This window comes from Chelonia mydas, chromosome 6 (genome assembly GCF_015237465.2).
Source record: "Chelonia mydas isolate rCheMyd1 chromosome 6, rCheMyd1.pri.v2, whole genome shotgun sequence".
NCBI lineage: Eukaryota > Metazoa > Chordata > Testudines > Cheloniidae > Chelonia > Chelonia mydas.
The window spans coordinates 71,013,626-71,026,844 of NC_051246.2; the positions used below are offsets into that span (position 1 = coordinate 71,013,626).

Here is a 13,219-nt window from a genome sequence, read left to right on the forward strand (position 1 = left end):
GGGTGGCACTTACATGGGGTTTGCACCCCACTTATGCCAATTAAAGCATGTTTGTGCAAAATGACCAGGTGGTAGGGACACCATTGTGAGTACTGAAACATAGTGGGTCATAATGAACAGCCATTCCAATTTGGGGGTTCAGCAGCTATGAACTCATGATAAAGCTTGACAATGTTTTTATTTTTTCCCCTTCTCTTTTCAGGATCTAAACATTAAAACAAATCCTTTGGGAAATGTCAAAACTAAGCATGGGAGTCACTGTGCAGCGCAGGAGAATACTGAATTTAAGGTACTGTAAATTAGAGGATTTCAAAACCAGGCTCGTATAGCTGAAGGGAGGAAAGGTTGGGACATAATCGCATATCAATTTAAATTGACAACTCGTGACAACAATTCAAGTTTCGTGGGTGAAACTTCCTTGGGTTTAGCATTTGAAACATCTTATTTCATTTTGGGAATTTGAAAATTGCTCTCTGTATTTCTCTTTGCATTTGATTTGATGCATGGAAAATGTCCCCCCTCTCGTTACCTTTATTCCTCATAAAAGGTGGAATTTCTTCTCGAAAATATTTCTTGTTACTGACTCTGAGTCACATTCAGCAGTGGTGTAAGTAGATGCCACCTCATCAGCTTCAATAGAGTCATCTCTGATCACGTGTATTACTTTCATGACATGGTGCTTAAATGACTTTTGGGTGCTTAAACCTCGATTTCCAGGATATTTGGTCACCCTCAGCTCTTCTGGAAGGAAAACCAGCATAACAAAGGGCTTCAGAGGGAGGAGGATATTTTGGATACATCAGTATTGCTTCTGGGATTCCTAGGAAGTCAGTGATAGATCCATTTTTTACTTATCAGTGACACTGGTGAGAATTCTGCTGGGGTGCGATTCCCAGGGTGAGGAGACATACCCACACTATCTCTGATTGAGCTAGTGCGCTAAAAATAGTGTAGTTGTTGCAGTGCAAGTGGCAGGAGGGACTAGCTGGCCGGAGTCCATGCCTAACATCTTGGACAGACATGAACTTGGGGCAGCTAGCGTGTTTTCAGCACATGAGCTTGGTCAGAGCTAGCACTGGTATGTCTCCTTAAGCAGGGAATCACACCCCCAGCTGAAAGTGTAGACATACCCTCTATTACACTGTTTGCTGTCTGTCTGTGCAGTAATGCTGTAGTCAGCTCAAAACTGAATAAGAGGGATTTAAATGAAGATCTAATTCAGGTTCAGCAATGGTATACAAAATAGAACGTTACTGAGGACCCTGGAAACCTAGGGACATTTGTTTCCACATTCTATGCAGTTAAAAAGTCTGAGAAAATCTGTGCTGTTAAATGTTGCAATACAGCTATTGTACTAATAACAAAACCCTGATTTGTGAGTGGAAATATCAGTTTGGTTTCTTGTGAATCACAAGTTGTTCATTTGGTGGATGGTCAGCTGATATTATTGAAAATATTTATGAATTCTGTAAGTTTCACAAATGATTATCTGAAAAGTCATGCTGGAATTTTGTTATTCTACTGTTTAAAAAGTTTGAGACATCCAGTTGTGGAGCAGAAATAATGCCATTTGACTTTGATAACGAATCATGCAACACAAATAATGAATACTCAGAGAAAATTGGTATTTCACTGAACAATTTTAGCCTATATGTATATGTCTAAATAATGAATACACACACACACATCTGGATTTGTTTGCATAGAACTCAACAAAAACACTAACCCAGGAACCTATCCTTGCAACAAAGCCCGATGCCAACTCTGTCCACATATTTATTCAAGTGACACCATCATAGGACCTAATCACATTAGCCACGCCATCAGGGGCTTGTTCATCTGCACATCTACCAATGTGATATATGCCACCATGTGCCAGCAATGCCCCTCTGCCATGTACATTGGCCAAACTGGACAGCCTCTACGCAAAAGAATAAATGGACACTAATCTGACATCAGGAATCATAACAATCAAAAACGATAAGAGAACACTTCAACCTCTCTGGCCACTCAGTAAAAGACTTAAGGGTGGCAATTTTGCAACAGAAAAGCTTCAAAAACAGACTGCAATGAGAAACTGCTAAGCTTGAATTAATATGCAAACTAGATTCCATTAACTTGGGTTCGAATAGAGACTGGGAGTGGCTGGGTCATTACACATATTGAATCTATTTCCCCATGTTAAGTATCCTCACACCTTCTTGTCAACTGTCTAAATGGACCATCTTGATTATCACTACAAAAGTTTTTTTCTCCTGCTGATAATAGCTCATCTTAATTAATTAGCCTCTTACAGTTTGTATGGCAACTTCCACCTTCTCTGTATGTGTGTGTATATATCGTCTTACTATATGTTCCACTCTATGCATCCGACGAAGTGGGCTGTAGCCCACGAAAGCTTATGCTCTAATAAATTTGTTAGTCTCTAAGGTGCCACAAGTACTCCTGTTCTTTTTGCGGATACAGACTAATACGGCTGCTACTCTGAAACCTGATTCAAAAAAGGGTACTGAATTCATCACAAATAGTTTGACCAGCTGTAATAACCATTCAGTTTGTTCAAAATAACATCAATCAATTACAACAATGAAAGTATGCTTAAGGGGCAAATTTTTACTGGGGTATTTGCAGGTGTAATGCAAAGGATAAATATAAGGGTAATTAACCGCTGGAACAAATTACCAAGGATGTGGTAGATTTGTCATCACTTGAAATCTTTAAATCAAGATTGAATGTCTTTCTAAAAGATATCTATCCTTCAGCGTCAAGTTATTGGGCATGATTGGGAACCACAAAGTAAAATTCTATAGACTGCAATGAAGAAGGTCAAACTAGACCTTCTCCATAGCAGATCTAAACTAGATTAAAATAATTTAGAATTAAATTGCTGAACCCCCAAAATTTCAAAGCATGGACTGTGGTGGTTACCCAGAGCCTCTGGCAACATAAGCATGGCCTTCCAGGCCTCCCCAGGCCCTGCTTGCTCTTAACAGGTTAACAATAGGCACACTCTGGTGCTCAGAGTGTCTCCCTGGAGTGCCCAGCCCCAGATCCACTGGACACTCACAGAATTCCCAGATCCTCTGTTCCCAAAGGAATAGTACACTGCAGCTTATCGCTCGCTGGAGAACACAGCTCTGCATAACGCCTGACACCTAGATTTGTTCATAAAGAAATCAAATATAAGTTTATTTAACAAAGACAAATAGTCAAATGATAGCAAATAAAATATTAGAAACAAAGGGTTACATATAAAATAAAATCATGAGATGCATATCCAAACCTGAACTTAACTAACGAGACATTGTCCTGTAATATAGAGCCAAAGCTCACCCAAAATCCGGTCTGGTGTATTACAGTCAGGCTGTGACCTTCCATTCATGAGACCCCATGCTGTCCTCTCGACTCCTCAGTGGAAAGATTCAGAGTTTATCTCTGTCTCTACAGTGACAGTCCAAAAAGCCATCGTCTTGCTTGCAAACAGAATAACCACCCACTGCTTGTGTTCTCCTGTTTAGGATCTCCCCTGCTGACTTTGAAATCATTTGATTAGCATTTGGCGCAGGCTGTACTTAGGCATTCATTGTGAGTATACAATACTCAGTTCACATGTAGGCAGACTGATAGATAAACATCTTCTGGCTGAAAGAAACCTGTTCTCACTGTTTGGTGGCCAGCCCCAAGTCACAGACCTTAAGAATATAATTTTCAGTATGTATACATAACTCCTCACATATTATCCATACACACATACCAGACCCAGGTGCTCCTTGTAACGCTTATGCACCCTGTGTCCTCTGCCAGTTGGCACCAACAGATTGCTGGGTCACATGGACATCTGCAGTTAGGGTATTCAAAATATCCTAACTCTGTCCTCCTAGAGATCCTTTCTACTATCTTCCCTTCTTTGCATCTGGAGTATTATCAGTGTGCACTACAAAACATAGTTTTATGATTAGTTTTGTGAATTAGTTTCTCTGGGTATGTCTACACTATGAAGTAGGGATGTGATTCCCAGCTCATATAGACATACTTGTGCTAGCTCTCATCTGAGTTGTTGTGCTAAGAATAGTAGTGTAGCCACATGGCCCACGCAGTGGCATGGGCTAATTGCCCCGACTAGGTACCACAGGCTTTAGGTGGGTTTGTACTTGGGGCAGCTAGCTTGTGCCACTAATGCCGGTGCCAATGCTACTGCGGCCAATCTACTATTTTTAGTGCGCTAGTTGGGATGAGATGAGAGCTTGCTCAAGCGTATGTAGGTGAGCTGGGAATCTCACGCCTACATCATAGTGCAGACGCAGCCTCTTATACACGGGCCCGCCTACACGAGAAGGGTGAGTTGGCTCAACCTAAACAGATATAACAGTATCCACATAGCCTTTTGCACCAGTTTAAGTTAAGCCTTAATTTAAACTGATGCCACTTTCTCATGTAGACAAGCTTTAAACATGATGCTTTGTCACTATACTAAACTTTCTGTGTAAATGCTATAATCTCATAATCTGAATTTAGGTGGTTTGTATGTGTTCGCTCTGTGTTTCATGTCACTTGGATAATTGACTTTTGTAGTGGTAATCACACATATTGAATCTATTTCCCCATGTTAAGTATCCTCACACCTTCTTGTCAACTGTCTAAATGGGCCATCTTGATTATCACTACAAGTTTTTTTTCTCCTGCTGATAATAGCTTCTTTTAATTAATTAGCCTCTTACTCCACCTTTTCATGTTCTCTGTATGTGTGTATATATATATATATTCTTACTATATGTTCCATTCTACGCATCCAATGAAGTGGGCTGTAGCCCACGAAAGCTTATGCTCAAATAAATTTGTTAGTCTCTAAGGTGCCACAAGTACTCCTGTTCTTTTTGCGGATACAGACTAACATGGCTGCTACTTTGAAACCTTTAAAAAAGCCAGCGAACCCTCTGTTTTTAGGGTGCCATCATCAGAAGACTATTTCTACCAAATTGGATGCAAACTAGACAAAAGTCATCTGTTCTCTGATGACACGTCTGGAGTTTCTTCTTGCAGAGCCAGACCTTGTCACAGTAATCTGTCTTTGTGACTTCTAGACTGGGACAGTGCAGTGTGTTGTATGTGGTGCTACTTGAAGAACACCTATATTCTTTGCCTGTTTAATCTTCTGTCTTCTCTTTTCCTTTCTCTCATCTATGAGCTTTTATCTGGTGCTCCTCACTGAAGTATATGAGTACTTTCAACCGAATGCAGCTGCTTGCCTGTTACGCAGAATCAGTTATATGGAACCATATTATATCATATTCCTGGACCAGCACAGGCTTCTTATTTGCTTCTGGGCACAATTCAAGGTGCTGACTTTGGTCTTTAATGAAGATGTATGTTATCTGGGTCCTGACTGTTCCTTTCCCTATATGCTACAATAACAATTAAGGTCAGCAGTGGCATTCAGGCTAACAGTCCCTAGATTTAAACAGTTGAAGACTTGTGCAGAGCCGGCTCCAGGCAGCAGCGAAGGAAGCAGGTGCCTGGGGCGGCCAATAGAAAAGGGCAGCACTCCGTCCGTCATCGGGGTGGCACATCCGGGTCTTCGGTGGCGGGCCCTGCAGTCCCTCTCTTCCTCTTCAGTGGCACTGCGGCGGCAGCTCAACCAGGCTTGGTGTTTTGTTTTGTTTTTCCCTTCGCTGCCTGGGGCAGCAAAAAAGCTGGAGCCGGCCCTGGACTTGTGGCAGGACTTTCATAGTGGAGCGTCCTTTACTAAGGAGTTTCCTTCCGCATTTGTACAACAAAACTCTAGTTTATTGACATTTAGCACATTGTGCAAAGCCCTTCTTTTCGCTCAGTTATTTTGCTTAGGGAAGAGGGTTTTTGTTTTCATTTGTGGGACTGTCCTATTCTTTTTGCTAAAAAATAATAGATTAAAAATAGTTTTCATTAGATTTTGTGCATAGTGCATTTAATAGCCCACATTTTCAAATAGACTTGTACCCAGTTAGATTGCATAGTGTTTGCATACAAATTCTAATATGTGCATGTGTGTACTTAGTTGTCAGATTGGCTTAGTACATGCAATGTTTCTTGCACCTACATTATGCAGGGTCATGTGCTTGTGCATGCTATTTTGCAGGCATTCAAATGAAGATGGTTTGACAATTAGTAGTAAATCACTCAAAGAATAAATGTTTCTGTTTTATCTCAAGTGCAACTTGAATTTGATGGCAAGATAATTAAAGTATTGTACATCACTCCCTTGTTCATTCCACTTTAGAATTCTGTTTGGGACCCTCCAAATTTTGACTCCATCATTAAAGCCTATCTATAAAAGAAAAGGAGTACTTGTGGCACCTTAGAGACTAACACATTTATTTGAGCATAAGCTTTTGTGAGCTACAGCTCACTGAATGCATCCGATGAAGTGAGCTGTAGCTCACGAAAGCTTATGCTCAAATAAATGTGTTAGTCTCTAAGTCCTCCTTTTCTTTTTGCGGATACAGACTAACACGGCTGCTACTCTGAAACCTATCTATAAAAGAAAGCTTTTCTATTTGTTACCAATAAGTGAAGCATGATATAATTGTAGCGTTAATGGTGTGTTATGCAGATTAGAATGGACCTGAAATTGCTTTTCTTTGAGTTTACATAGGCAGAGTAGCACAATTCAAATATTTTATCATATATATGTATAACTGATATTAATATTCATTATAATATTTATGAACCATCTTATATTTTTATGAAACTAGATCAAAGATATTGCGTTACAAGTGTCATACTGATTGTTTAAGCAATTTTCCCCTTCTGTTGACTAATTTAAGGGAATAAGTTAAAATAAAAATAACATTTTACACTTCTGTGTGCAAGGAGGAGTGGCAGGATTTAGAACACACATGAAAAAAGAGCAGATTTGATGTAACAAAGAGTCTATTTGTCGTCTTAACTCACTAGTGGGATAATTTTTTAACACAAAATTTGGCAACCATGTGGATTCATGACATTATTTACTGCATTTAAACTGTATTGAAGAGTATTCATATATTTTGGAAAACAAACCGAATCAAGGTTTGTAAACTGGAATATTTGAGTGAAAACACCAAACTTAACTATTATTTTTTAATCTGTGGAGTTCCTGAGCTCATGCGATGCAGACAGTTGTCCTTCCAAGTACACTGTAAGGCTCATCTATTTATTTGTCCAAGTATGCGTTTGGTGTGGACTTAAGTTGGGAGGTCTGCAAGTGATGGGGTATGGAGGGACAAGAGGATGATTGCCTATTATTGTTGCTAGTCATTGTCATAGTATTTTTATTTAAATTAAGGTGCCCACAGGCTGTCAGATTGTGAACATAATACATTTCTACATAAATAAAATGTAAAGGCTTTAAATAGCCTAGTCATTAGTGTCAATTTGAAATAAAAATATCACATTTGTGAGGTATAGTCAGAGTATCAGTTTGATGCATTAGCAGACTGTTTTGAGAAAATTTGACTTCACTCTTTCAATTAATGCACACATTGAGTGAAGTTCTTCTAGCCTTTCTTCATCTGAAAATGTCTCGACATCTACTCTGCCTGTATATTTGCCAGCATTCTAGGTAGTCTGTGAAATGTTGTAGGAGACACAGATGGCTGCTTCTGTCTGAGCTGAAATCAGCTCATAAAAATAATTATGATCTAGGACAGAGTGTGACGGTGCCCCCCATAAGGCTTTATGGAATTATGCTTATGAATGTATGTATATGACATAACTGGAATATGTTTTATGCTACATATGCCATGTAACATCTCTGTAGAAGTTATGATTTACTGAATCTATTAATCCTATTTGTATGCATGTATCATTTTTGTATTCGAAGCTATGAATATTGGCTGTATACTTGTCCGATTCTAAGTAGGTTTTAGTGAAGCAGTTGGTCAGCTTCCTGAGAAAAGACTATTCTCAGTAAGTGCCCAATCAAGAAACCCTTAAGCCAACAATGAACTTGGAGATGCCAATCCACATCTGAGCTTTCCCAGGAATGTGGCTTGTCTGGTAAGGAACTCAGTCATGCTTGGACATGTGACTTACCCAGGTGACTCCAAAACTCCATTTTGTAGCTGGACTTTGCATAGGAGAGAGGAAGGGGTCTCCACCCACAAGAGAAAGTCTATTTAAACCCCTGGGAGACCCCTCCATTTAGTCTTCAGCTGGCTAAAGAGAGAGCCTCTCCACCCCCAAAGATACCTGAAAGAAACTGGAACAAAGGATAGTAACTACAGGGGTTGTGAGTGATTGCTGGACCCAGACTAGAAGGAGATTAGTCTGTAAAAGAAAGCTTACTGGAACTGGTGAGGTTTTTATCTGTATTCAGTTTTATTACTGTACTAGACATAGACTTGCGTGTTTTATTTTATTTTGCTTGGTAATTCACTTTTTTCTGTCTGTTACTACTTGGAACCACTTAAATCCTACTTTCTGTATCTAATAAAATCACTTTTTACTTATTAATTAACCCAGAGTATGTATTAATACGGGGTGGTGGTGGGGGAACAGCTGTGCACCTCTCTCTATCAGTGTTATAGAGGGTGAACAATTTATGAGTTTACCCTGTATAACCTTTATACAGGGTAAAACAGATTTATTTAGGGTTTGGACACAATTGGGAGTTGGGCATCTGAGTGTTAAAGACAGGCACACTTCTGTAAGCTGCTCTCAGAGACTCGTAGATATTAAGGTCAGAAGGGACCATTATGATCATCTAGTCTGACCTCCTGCACAATGCAGGCCACAGAATCCCACCCACCCACTCCTGCAATAAATTTCTCACCTATGTCTGAGCTATTGAAGTCCTCAAATCATGGTTTAAAGACTTCAAGGTACAGAGAATCCTCCAGCAAGTGACCCGTGCCCCATGCTACAGAGGAAGGCGAAAACCCCGCCAGGGCCTCTTCCAATCTGCCCTGGAGGAAGATTTCTTCCTGACCCCAAATATGGCGATCAGCTGAAACCCTGAGCATGTGGGCAAGATTCACCAGCCAGATACCCAGGAAAGAATTCTGTGTCGTAACTCAGATCCCACCCCATCTAACATCCTATCACAGGCCATTGGGCCTATTTACCATGAATAGTTAAAGATCAATTAATTGCCAAAATCATGTTATCCCATCATACCATCTTCTCCATAAACTTATCGAGTTTAATCTTAAAGCCAGATAGATCTTTTGCCCCCACTGCTTCCCTTGGAAGGCTATTCCACAACTTCACTCCTCTGATGGTTAGAAACCTTCATCTAATTTCAAGTCTAAACGTCCCAATGGCCAGTTTATATCCATTTGTTCTTGTGTCCACATTGGTACTGAGCTTAAATAATTCCTCTCCCTCTCCGGTATTTCTACCAAATTGGATGCAAACTAGACAAAAGCAATCATATCTCCCTGCAACCTTCTTTTGGTTAGGCTAAACAAGCCAAGCTCTTTGAGTCTCCTCTCATAAGACAGGTTTTCCATTCCTCGGATCATCCTAGTAGCCCTTCTGTGGACCTGTTCCAGTTTGAATTCATCCTTCTTAAACATGGGAGACCAGAACTGCACACAGTATTCCAGATGAGGTCTCACCAGTGCCTTGTATAACAATACTAACACCTCCTTATCTTTACTGGAAATACCTCACCTGATGCATCCTAAGACTGCATTAGCTTTTTTGCGGCCATATCACATTGGCGGCTCATAGTCATCCTGTGGTCAACCAATACGCCAAGGTCCTCCTCTTCCTCCGTTACTTCTAATTGATGCGTCCCCAGTTTATAACTAAAATTCTTGTTATTAATCCCTAAATGCATGACCTTACACTTCTCACTATTAAATTTCATCCTATTACTATTACTCCAGTTTACAAGGTCATCCAGATCCTCCTGTATGATATCCCGGTCCTTCTCTAAATTGGCAATACCTCCCTGGTTTGTATCATCCGCAAACTTTATTAGCACACTCCCACATTTTGTGCCGAGGTCAGTAATAAAAAGATTAAATAAGATTGGTCCCAAAAACGATCCCTGAGGAACTCCACTGGTAACCTCCCTCCAGTCTGACAGTGCACCTTTCAGTATGACCCGCTGTAGTCTCCCTTTTAACCAATTCCTTATCCACCTTTCAATTTTCATATTGATCCCCATCTTTTCCAATTTAACTAATAATTCCCCATTTGGCACCGTATGAAATGCCTTACTGAAATCTAGGTAAATTAGATCCACTGCGTTTCCTTTGTCTAATAAATCTGTTACTTTCTCAAAGAAGGAGATCAGGTTGGTTTGGCATAATCTACCTTTTGTAAAACCATGTTGTATTTTGTCCCATTTACCATTGACCTCAATGTCCTTAACTACTTTCTCCTTCAAAATTTTTTCCAAGACCTTGCATACTACAGATGTCAAACTAACCGGCCTGTGGTTACCCGGATCACTTTTTTTTCCTTTCTTAAAAATAGGAACTATGTTAGCAATTCTCCAGTCATACGGTACAACCCCTGAGTTTACAGATTCATTAAAAATTCTTGCTAATGGGCTTGCAATTTCATGTGCCAATTCCTTTAATGTTCTTGGATGAAGATTATCTGGGCCCCCCGATTTAGTCCCATTAAGCTGTTCGAGTTTGGCTTCTACCTCAGATATGGTAATATCCACCTCCATATCCTCATTCCCATTTGTCATGCTACCATTATCCCTAACCTCCTCATTAGCTTTATTAAAGACTGAGGCAAAGTATTTGTTTAGATATTAGGCCATGCCTAGATTATCCTTAACCTCCACTCCATCCTCAGTGTTTAGCGGTCCCACTTCTTCTTTCTTTGTTTTCTTCTTATTTATATGGCTATAGAACCTTTTACTATTGGTTTTAATTCCCTTTGCAAGGTCCAACTCTACTTGACTTTTAGCCTTTCTCACTTTATCCCTACATGTTCTGGCCTCAGTAAGGTAGCTTTCTTTGCTGATCCCTCCCATCTTCCACTCCCTGTATGCTTTCTGCTGTTTCTTAATCACCTCTCTGAGATGCTTCCTCATCCAGCTTGGTCTACAACTCCTGCCTATGAATTTTTTCCCCTTTCTTGGGATGCAGGCTTCCGATAGCTTCTGCAGCTTTGACTTGAAGTAATCCCAGGCCTCCTCTGTCTTTAGATCCATAAATTCTTCAGTCCAATCCACTTCCCTAACTAATTTCCTTAATTTTTGAAAGTCAGCCCTTTTGAAATCAAAAACCCTAGTCGCAGATTTATTTTTGTTTATTCTTCCGTTCAGTTTGAACTGAATTAGCTCATGATCACTTGAACCAAGGTTGTCCCCTATAACCATTTCTTCTATGAGGTCCTCACTACTCACCAAAACCAAATCTAAAATGGCATCCCCTCTAGTCAGTTCAGCAACTACTTGATGAAGGAATCCATCAGCTATCACATCTAGGAAAATCTGAGCCCTATTATTATTACTAGCACTCGTCCTCCAGTCTATATCTGGGAAGTTAAAGTCTCCCATGATCACGCAATTTCCATCAGTATTTACTTCATTAAAAACATTAAAGAGGGCTCTATCCATAACCAAATTAGATCCCGGTGGTCTATAGCACACCCCGAGTACTATCACAGGGGAGGCTCTAGTAGTTTTCTTCCCCAGTGTGATTTTTGCCCAGACGGACTCTGTCTTATCCATTCCATCGCTTCTTATTTCTTTACATTCTACCTCATCCTTGATATACAATGCTACTCCACCATCTTTACCTTTATTTCTGTCTTTCCTAAACAGCACATACCCTTCAATAGCTGTAGTCCAGTCATGTCTACTATTCCACCATGTTTCTGTTATCCCTGTAATATCTGGTTTCACTTCCTGCACCAGTAGCTCTAGTTCCTCCATTTTGTTACCTAGGCTCCTCGCATTGGTGTACAAACATCTTAATTTTTGCTGTTTGGCCTCACTCACATTCTTTACCCGATTAGGCACGGACATTCTACAGCCAGTATGACCTATTAGACTGGTATCCACACTGCCCTTCCTCCTTATGTCCATTCTCCTATCCACGGCTGTATCCTTTCTCACTTTGTTTTCTTCCCTCCCAATGCTAAAATTCGGCGTGGAGATTACCTGGACATCTCCCAACCATCTCCCCCAGATTCCTAGTTTAAAGCTCTCTTAATCAGTTGTGCCAGTCTCCATCCTAGAAGTCTATTTCCTTCCCTACTCAGATGAAGTCCATCCCGAGAGAACTGTCCTCTGTCCATGAATGCCTCCCAGTGGCCATACATCCCAAAGCCCTCCTTATAACACCACTGCCTGAGTTATCTGTTGATAGTCATAATCTTGTCACACCTTTGTTGCCCTTCTCTAGGAACAGGCAGAATCCCACTGAAGATCATCTGAGCCTCCATTTCCTTAAGCGTCTTCCCCAGCCTGGCATAGTCTCCCTTGGTACGTTCCAGTGAGAATTTACCGGTATCATTTGTTCCCACATGAAGGACAATCAGTGGATTCTTTCCCGCTCCCTTTAGGATTCTTTTCAACCTCAGGTCCACATCCCATATCTTAGCACCTGGAAGACAGCACACCCTTCTATTCTCTGGATCAGCTCTGGTTACAGGCATGTCTATTGTTCTCAGTAAGGAGTCCCCGATCATGTAGACCTGCCTTTTCCTGGTGACGGTGCGATTCTCCAGTCTATCCCCTGTTCCCTCTGGCTGCAAGTTCTTTCCATTCCTATTCTTCCTTGTAATCCTCTTCAACCCATCCTGTATCCTCCTGGGGCTCATATTTGGTGTAGTCTCCATTGACTCTTCCCCTTTTCCTATAGGACTAGCTGCTCTTCTCTTCTTCCTTGCCCTTCCACCTTCAGTGACCACCTGCTGAGCCCCTTCTTCATTTTCCAACTCTGCAAACCTGTTCTTGAGCTCTATTTCTCCTTCACCAGCCCATCTTTTCCTCTGCCTGATTCTCTTAGTCTCATGCTTCCACTGTCCATTTTCTTCACCCAGCAGTCTCCACTCAGAATTCCTCAGTCCTGCTTCCATCTGCAAGTCTGAGCTTTTCCCTTCAGTTGCCTCATGTCTTTGCTCCATAATCTGCTCAAACCCCCTTCTAAACTCAACCAGACTTTTCAGCTACATCTCCAATCCTAAAATCTTCTCTTCCATCAGCTTTATCAGACGGCACTTCATGCAGACCAAACTCTTTCCAAGTACCCCCTCCAGGATCATGTACATACTGCAGCTTCCACAT

The 13,219-nt window shown here is 40.8% G+C and overlaps 1 protein-coding gene across 1 annotated transcript in view; it reads left to right on the forward strand.

The window, feature by feature from the left end:
• Positions 1-241: 241 nt before the first annotated feature.
• Positions 242-13,219, forward strand: part of LOC102937323 (cytosolic phospholipase A2 epsilon) — a 52,840-nt gene continuing 39,862 nt past the window's right edge. Inside the window, exon 1 of the mRNA XM_037900427.2 lies at positions 242-289. The gene's annotated coding sequence lies outside the window, so the exon portion shown is untranslated. The remainder of the gene's footprint in view (positions 290-13,219) is intronic.